Source organism: Camelina sativa, chromosome 16, assembly GCF_000633955.1.
Source record: "Camelina sativa cultivar DH55 chromosome 16, Cs, whole genome shotgun sequence".
NCBI lineage: Eukaryota > Viridiplantae > Streptophyta > Magnoliopsida > Brassicales > Brassicaceae > Camelina > Camelina sativa.
Genome location: NC_025700.1, coordinates 29,033,311 through 29,039,767, shown reverse-complemented (window position 1 = coordinate 29,039,767; position 6,457 = coordinate 29,033,311). Strand labels below are relative to the sequence as shown.

General features: G+C 30.6%; 1 protein-coding gene and 1 long non-coding RNA gene across 2 annotated transcripts in view; both read right to left on the bottom strand.

Moving 5' to 3' along the window:
• Nucleotides 1-557, bottom strand: part of LOC104754184 (dof zinc finger protein DOF1.8-like) — a gene marked incomplete in the record, with an annotated part of 2,110 nt that extends 1,553 nt beyond the window's left edge. Inside the window, 1 exon segment of the mRNA XM_010476322.2 lies at nucleotides 324-557.
• LOC104753132 lies at nucleotides 1,456-2,103 on the bottom strand. Its single transcript, XR_762079.2, has 2 exons — nucleotides 1,796-2,103; nucleotides 1,456-1,685 (listed from the first exon to the last, which is right to left on the bottom strand). It is a non-coding gene; the product is annotated as an uncharacterized LOC104753132 (long non-coding RNA).

The window sequence follows — 6,457 nt, the reverse complement described above, 5'->3', positions numbered from 1 at the left end:
TTCTTTTTTTTTTTTTTTTTTTTTTTTTTTTCAAGAAACAAACAAAGCACACGATTATTCTCGTTTTCACTTAGACCACCAGCTTCCAACTTTTTTTTTTTTCTATCCAAAACCAGAACATTTATTTTTTGACAAAGGAGAAAAGTTGAAAAAAAAAAATTAAAAAATATATAAATACCTGAGGCCATTTAGCAGTGTCCATGGCTATGGAAGTTTGAAGCTGATCTGAAGAAGAAAAGGAGAAAGCTAAAGGTTTGGGAGAGAGAAAGAGAGAAAGAGAGAAAGAGAGAAAGAGAGAAAAAAAACAAAAAAAAAAAAAAGANAAGATCTTTAACCTCGTGGGCGTTCCCAAACCCCTGAGGAAACGCCAAGTCTTGAACTTTAGTAGTAGTAGTAGCCGCTTCACCGATCTTAGGGTTTAGCTGAGGGAGCGGCGAAGGGGTGTTGCTGTTGTTGGAGAAAAGAGGCTTCTTGGATGAAGAAGAGGAGGAGGGTGATGAAGAGGAATTGGAGCTGGAAGAAGATCTCTTGTTCTTCCGGATGCCACCGCCGACGGGGATGTTNGAAGACGAAAAAAGAGAATTTTAAACACAATTTAATTATATAAATAATTTGTCACTTTTAAAGAAGGAATATATGTATAAAAATAGATAGATACATGTATATAGTGTGATGTGTGTGTGTGCTTTGATGGATTCTTCGTACGTGAGAGAGATAGAGGTAGGTTTGGTCTGACTCTGATTCTGACTCTGACACACACACACCACAGTCTGAAACGAGAAACTATCCCCCCCGCCGTCCCACGAATCTCTCTCTCTCTTTAGAACTACTACTCACCTCAGTAAATTATCTCACCATTTCTCCTCTCTTTTATTACTTTCTTTAAATTGTAAACGCTTGCTATTTTGTTATAGATACTAGCCTGTTGTGTTTGATCATACAGTATTTTGAAACGTGTTTTTATATTTTATTGAAAAAAAAATTGTTGAAGGAGACCATAGTATATAAGAGATACTAGAAAACAAGTGTGTATTGGTGACTTCATCATGTCTCTTTTTATTCCACTAGCCAGCAGCCGCCACTATCCATCCAATAGTATCTCTCGACTCTTGCCCTGCTTCCGCAACTCTTCTTCTTCTTCAAACGTAACCAGATTAATTAACCAGAGTAAGGGACTAATGTACCGTATAAGTAACTAGAGGTTTTTTGACCCGGATTTTTATTAAGTTAATAATATATTAAAAACATTTATACCATATATAATACAATAATCGCCTTGGAGAATACCACAAATCTTTTAACATGTGATGAGGATGAGAGAGTTGCCGAAATTAGAAGAATATCATTATTACCAGGAACAAGAGTTGCCTGAGTTGTCTTTGACAAGCAAGAGAAATGCCTCTTCTTCTGACATGGAATGGAACCCACAAGTACGTGTCTCTCCTGTTTGTTTGTTTTTATTTTATTTTTTATTTTAATAATCTAGCCTAGTGGTCCAGATTCAACACTGTTTCCATCTTTCAGCCGTTGTTCCACTGTGTAACCGGCGTTTGACGGATGAGTAGACCAGCGGCGAACTGCAGCCCGGACGTCAGATTTGGGGGAATCACAGCAGAGACGACTGGGACCCATATATACACACGCGCCAATGAATCTTTTGGTGATAACGACACGTGTCTCTCTAGCTGATTACTCCACAGGGAATAGCACCCCAAAAAAATAAAAAAAGTCTGTATTAGAAGTAGCGAAGAAAATAATACATCGTGGTGTATTAGTCGACCTGACCTGACCTGACCTCTGACTGTGGGAGAGAAAAACGAATATTTGTGTGTATTGAGTTAGGACGGTGGAGATTAGTCGTCTTTGCTAGGCCCACCTATTTGCCTCATTTCTGGCCGTAAGAAACGTATCGAGAGAGAGAGATATAGCCGACCATCTTCTTTCTTCTATTGCGATCCACCTCAGCATCTACCCCCTAGTCAGTGTTCTACGATTTTAGGATACACCTATTTATTATTATCATTATTATGACATTTAGACTAGACACATTTTTTCTTTTTTTTTCTTTACGTCAAGAATTTTCACAAATGCTGTTTGAGTGTGCCAATATAATAAATTCCCCCACGCAAAATTATATGCTGTTTGAGTATCCACTATCCACGGCTCTCCCTTGTAAAATCACCATTACATGTTGGATATCATTTATAGAAACACATTTCTAGTGCCTCTATTTTTCTCCATATGCGACTTTAAATCGACATCTATTGCATGGAAACGCTATGCATCATGCGACTTCTTCATTATACATGACTGACAAAAATACTAGTAATTAAAAATAGACAAAAATATGCATGTATGCGTAAGAAAATATGGTGTGTGCACCCATATATCATCCTGTACTGTACAAAAAAAATCAATCGTTGAGCTATTTTGGTCGTCGGATTTGATTTCTACTAGGGAGTAGGGAACCATTAATTTTGAACCTCACATATATTATTGGTGCAATAGCAATTTGATTAATTGTTAAGGGTACGTAGTGTCATATACTCATATCATATGCTCATTTATACATATGGCAAAGGATTGAATTGATCCAATTCTAACCTAATATGCATCTCACATGCATACTAAATGTGACTGACCGAGAAAATGACATGCTAACTATGACGTAGGCATATCAATTAGGGCTATTTCGTGGGCTGGCCCAATCCGACCCTGAAAAACACCAGATTCGGGTTTAAATATATATATGTCCAGATAAAATCGGGCATTTCGGGCTTAACCCGTTTAGGCAATAGGGTTTTTTGGGCTTAGCCCGGCCGGGCTCGGGTCAGTCCGAAAAACCCTTAAACAAAAATATTTGTACCTTTTTGTTAACATTTTTGTTTGATTGCAATATTTGATTAATAATTTATTTATTGTAACTAAAGTTGTAAACTCTAATCCTAATTTTCATATTTACTTAATTACCATACTTAATACTTTTAAAATTTTTATCTACGATGTTTTATATGAATTATATATTGGTTTATTTGGTTAAAGTATCGAAATTTTATTTAGTTTTAAACTTTTTCTATTAAATTAAGTTGGTTGTAGTGAATATAGATGAGTTATTAAAATTTTGATTGATTTGTTTTGTAGTACACCTTCAAACACTACTTTTTAAGGCTTATAAGTTTGAATTTTTGATCGGTAATATAAGCCCGAAAAAGCCCGAAAAGCCCGAAAAGCCCTGTAACCTTGTTAGGACCGGGTTCGGGCTTTAAAATATAGGCTCGAAAATATTTTGGGTCAAGCCGGACCGAACTCAAACATATGCGGGTTTTACGGGTTTCAGGCCGGGCCGGGCCGGGCCAGCCCGATTGACACCCTTGACGTATATCTGTCTATATATTGCGTACACGGTTTTATTTTTGTTAAGTTAATTATTTCATGTAAAACCAATTAAAAAAAAAAAAAAAAAAAAAAAAGATCTTAAGACAGATCGATGTATATATCGATCGTATATACGTATGTACTATCAAAGCTGGTAGAAATTGATTGGTTTTCTTTTACATGTCAAAAAAACTACTAGCTATCACTATAACTATCTATAACATCTTAACAAAAATGTATATATCTAGCTACACACACTATCATTATACGTATATTATTAGAATTTTGATCGAGCATATATACTATGCAAACTGTAACGGAAAATACGATATAGACATACTAAATTACATTTATTTTATGTATTTATGCCAGATGGCGTATGCAAATGATGTGGACATGGCAACTAAATTAAGCGAAGCTAGTGTCAATGGACACTTGCATTGGTATCTATCGAACGAATCCATTATTATTTAGAAATCTAGTTTTTTGGGACCAAGACAACCGATATGGGTCTGAGACAAATGGGCATTTGATGTCTAATATGGAATATGGTGACCGTCCACTTAAAAATGGTCACCCACAAATAAAATAAAACTAGATTAAGACTCGTGCTATAAACACGGGTTGAAATTTATTTTATTTATATTGTAATTTTTTTATAAAATATTATTTATGTGATTGTTTTTAAAAGTTTTTTTGGATAAAATAATATGCAATAAAATCATATGCTAGATATGATAACTTGAAAAAGACACTTATTTTGTAAGTTTTATATTGATAATGATTCTAGATAAGTACATGTGCTATAACACTAGTTAAATTTTATTTTATACAAAATTTTGTATATTTTTTATTTTAAAAGAAAATTTTAATATGTTGTATTAGTTTATGTACTTGTTTTTAAAAAGCGAGTTATTATATTATGAGTAATTTAATATATTGTTATACTTTTTGTTTTAATATACTTGGTTTTTTAAAATTCTTTCATATTATAGTGACATATTATTGACATTGCTATAACAAAACAATTTAGAGTGTTTATAATTTCTAACTTTAATACCAAGTTTCAATATTTAAAAAATATTTCAAAATAAATTATTTAAAGTTTATTATATTATATAAAATTATAAAATTCAACAAAAAAGTATGAAATTGAATTTAATTATTCAAATTTTGACCCGTTACTCAGTAAAATTTTTAATTCAGTAGATATTATTTTTAAAGAATAATATTAATAAAAATTGAATCTTTTATAGATTGAATCATTTATATTTGTTTTTGAAAATTCAACTTATGGTATATCCGAAAATAAAACTATATTTTAATTGTAATAAATAATATGATAATTTATTTGTTTTACAAAATAGACTCATATATAAATATAAGAGGTGAAGTATAATATTAATTAACAATGTTAAGTTAGATATCAAAGAATTTTATTTGATGAATAATTTAATAAAAGAAATTAATATTGTACGTCAGATGATATCAAATGATTTTTAAAAATATTCTCTTTAAGATTTTTGGAAACAATAAATCCAGACTATACAAATAATATAAAACTTAATCTATAACCTATTTGTAACCAACTTATTAAAATTATATATACAAAATAATGTTGTGTACTTTCATTTTATTATATAGAGGATATCTTAGAATTTCTACATAAACGTTTAAAATATATACTCAAATAATTGATTAAACAACAGTGATATATGAATCAATTTTTTCTGATATATATATATATATATATTATATTCCTAATTATATAACTTTTAGCACTAAATATATAATTGTACGAATCATTTTTTGTCTTCACCATGCTTAGCTCGAGCAATTACTATGGCTCGATGTATTGACGCAATGTTCAACTAAAGCATTCCGTTTTTTTTTTGGTTTTTTATTTCTAAAGAAACGTTTCACTATGTATTGTTGTTTAAGCAGATATTTTAAATACATTTTGGTTTCCAACCCCCGAGAATATAGGGCGAGCGATCGTTTGAATTTTGGACCACATCCCAGTTGGACAACTGGTTAGGTTTTATACAGTTCGTCTTATAAAAAAACACATATTCCTGTTGTAGGGTCCGTGGAAATATGGTAGAAACTAGAAAGCAAAGAGCTAGTGGTAGGGTTTGACTGGATAGTCCAAACCTTAGCATATGAGATACAATAAAATTTTATCATGCATGTATATTTATTTAGTTTTCAAGCTAATTTTAGAGTTACGATTTCCTAAGAATTAGATTGACATACTCTTTCTGTATTAAAATACATGATGTTTTAGGATTTTCATCCTGATTAAAAAAACAATTAATAATGTATTGTTATTAACTCAAAATAATAAATGATGTACTACTTTTGATATTTAGTAGTATGTTTTCTTATTTGATTTATTGTAAAAGCAAAATCATTAAATATTTATTTGATTTTGAAAATGAAAATGCATTAAATACACTAAGAAAATCATCTTTTTTGATACAAAATAAAATCTTAAAACATAATGTATTCTGATACAGAGGGAGTAATAAATAAATGTTTCACTATGAATTTTAATATGTTAACAACAAAAATTAAATGTTTTGGTTTAGTATTTTCGGTTATGTATTGCATCCAACTTGGCAACATTTATTCTTTACTCGAAGTTCGATATAGAATTGAGTGAACAAACATCATTTTNTAGTTTTCAAGCTAATTTTAGAGTTACGATTTCCTAAGTAAGTGTCCAAACCTTAGTATAATAAATAAATGTTTCACTATGAATTTTAATATGGTAACAACAAAAATTAAGTGTTTTGGTTTAGTATTTTCGGTTATGTATTACATCCAACTTGGCAACATTTATTCTAATTCTTTACTCGAAGTTCGATATAGAATTGAGTGAACAAACATCATTTTCGATATAATAGATTGCAAAATGAACAACATTAGAATCTTACCGAAAACGTTAATTATAAGCTTATTATGATACAATTATTTATTTAATTAACGCATTGCATGGTCACAGCCTGATCTAGGCTTCCAACTTACGGTTTCTTTATAAAATTTATAAAATGATATTTCTCATATATATATATATATA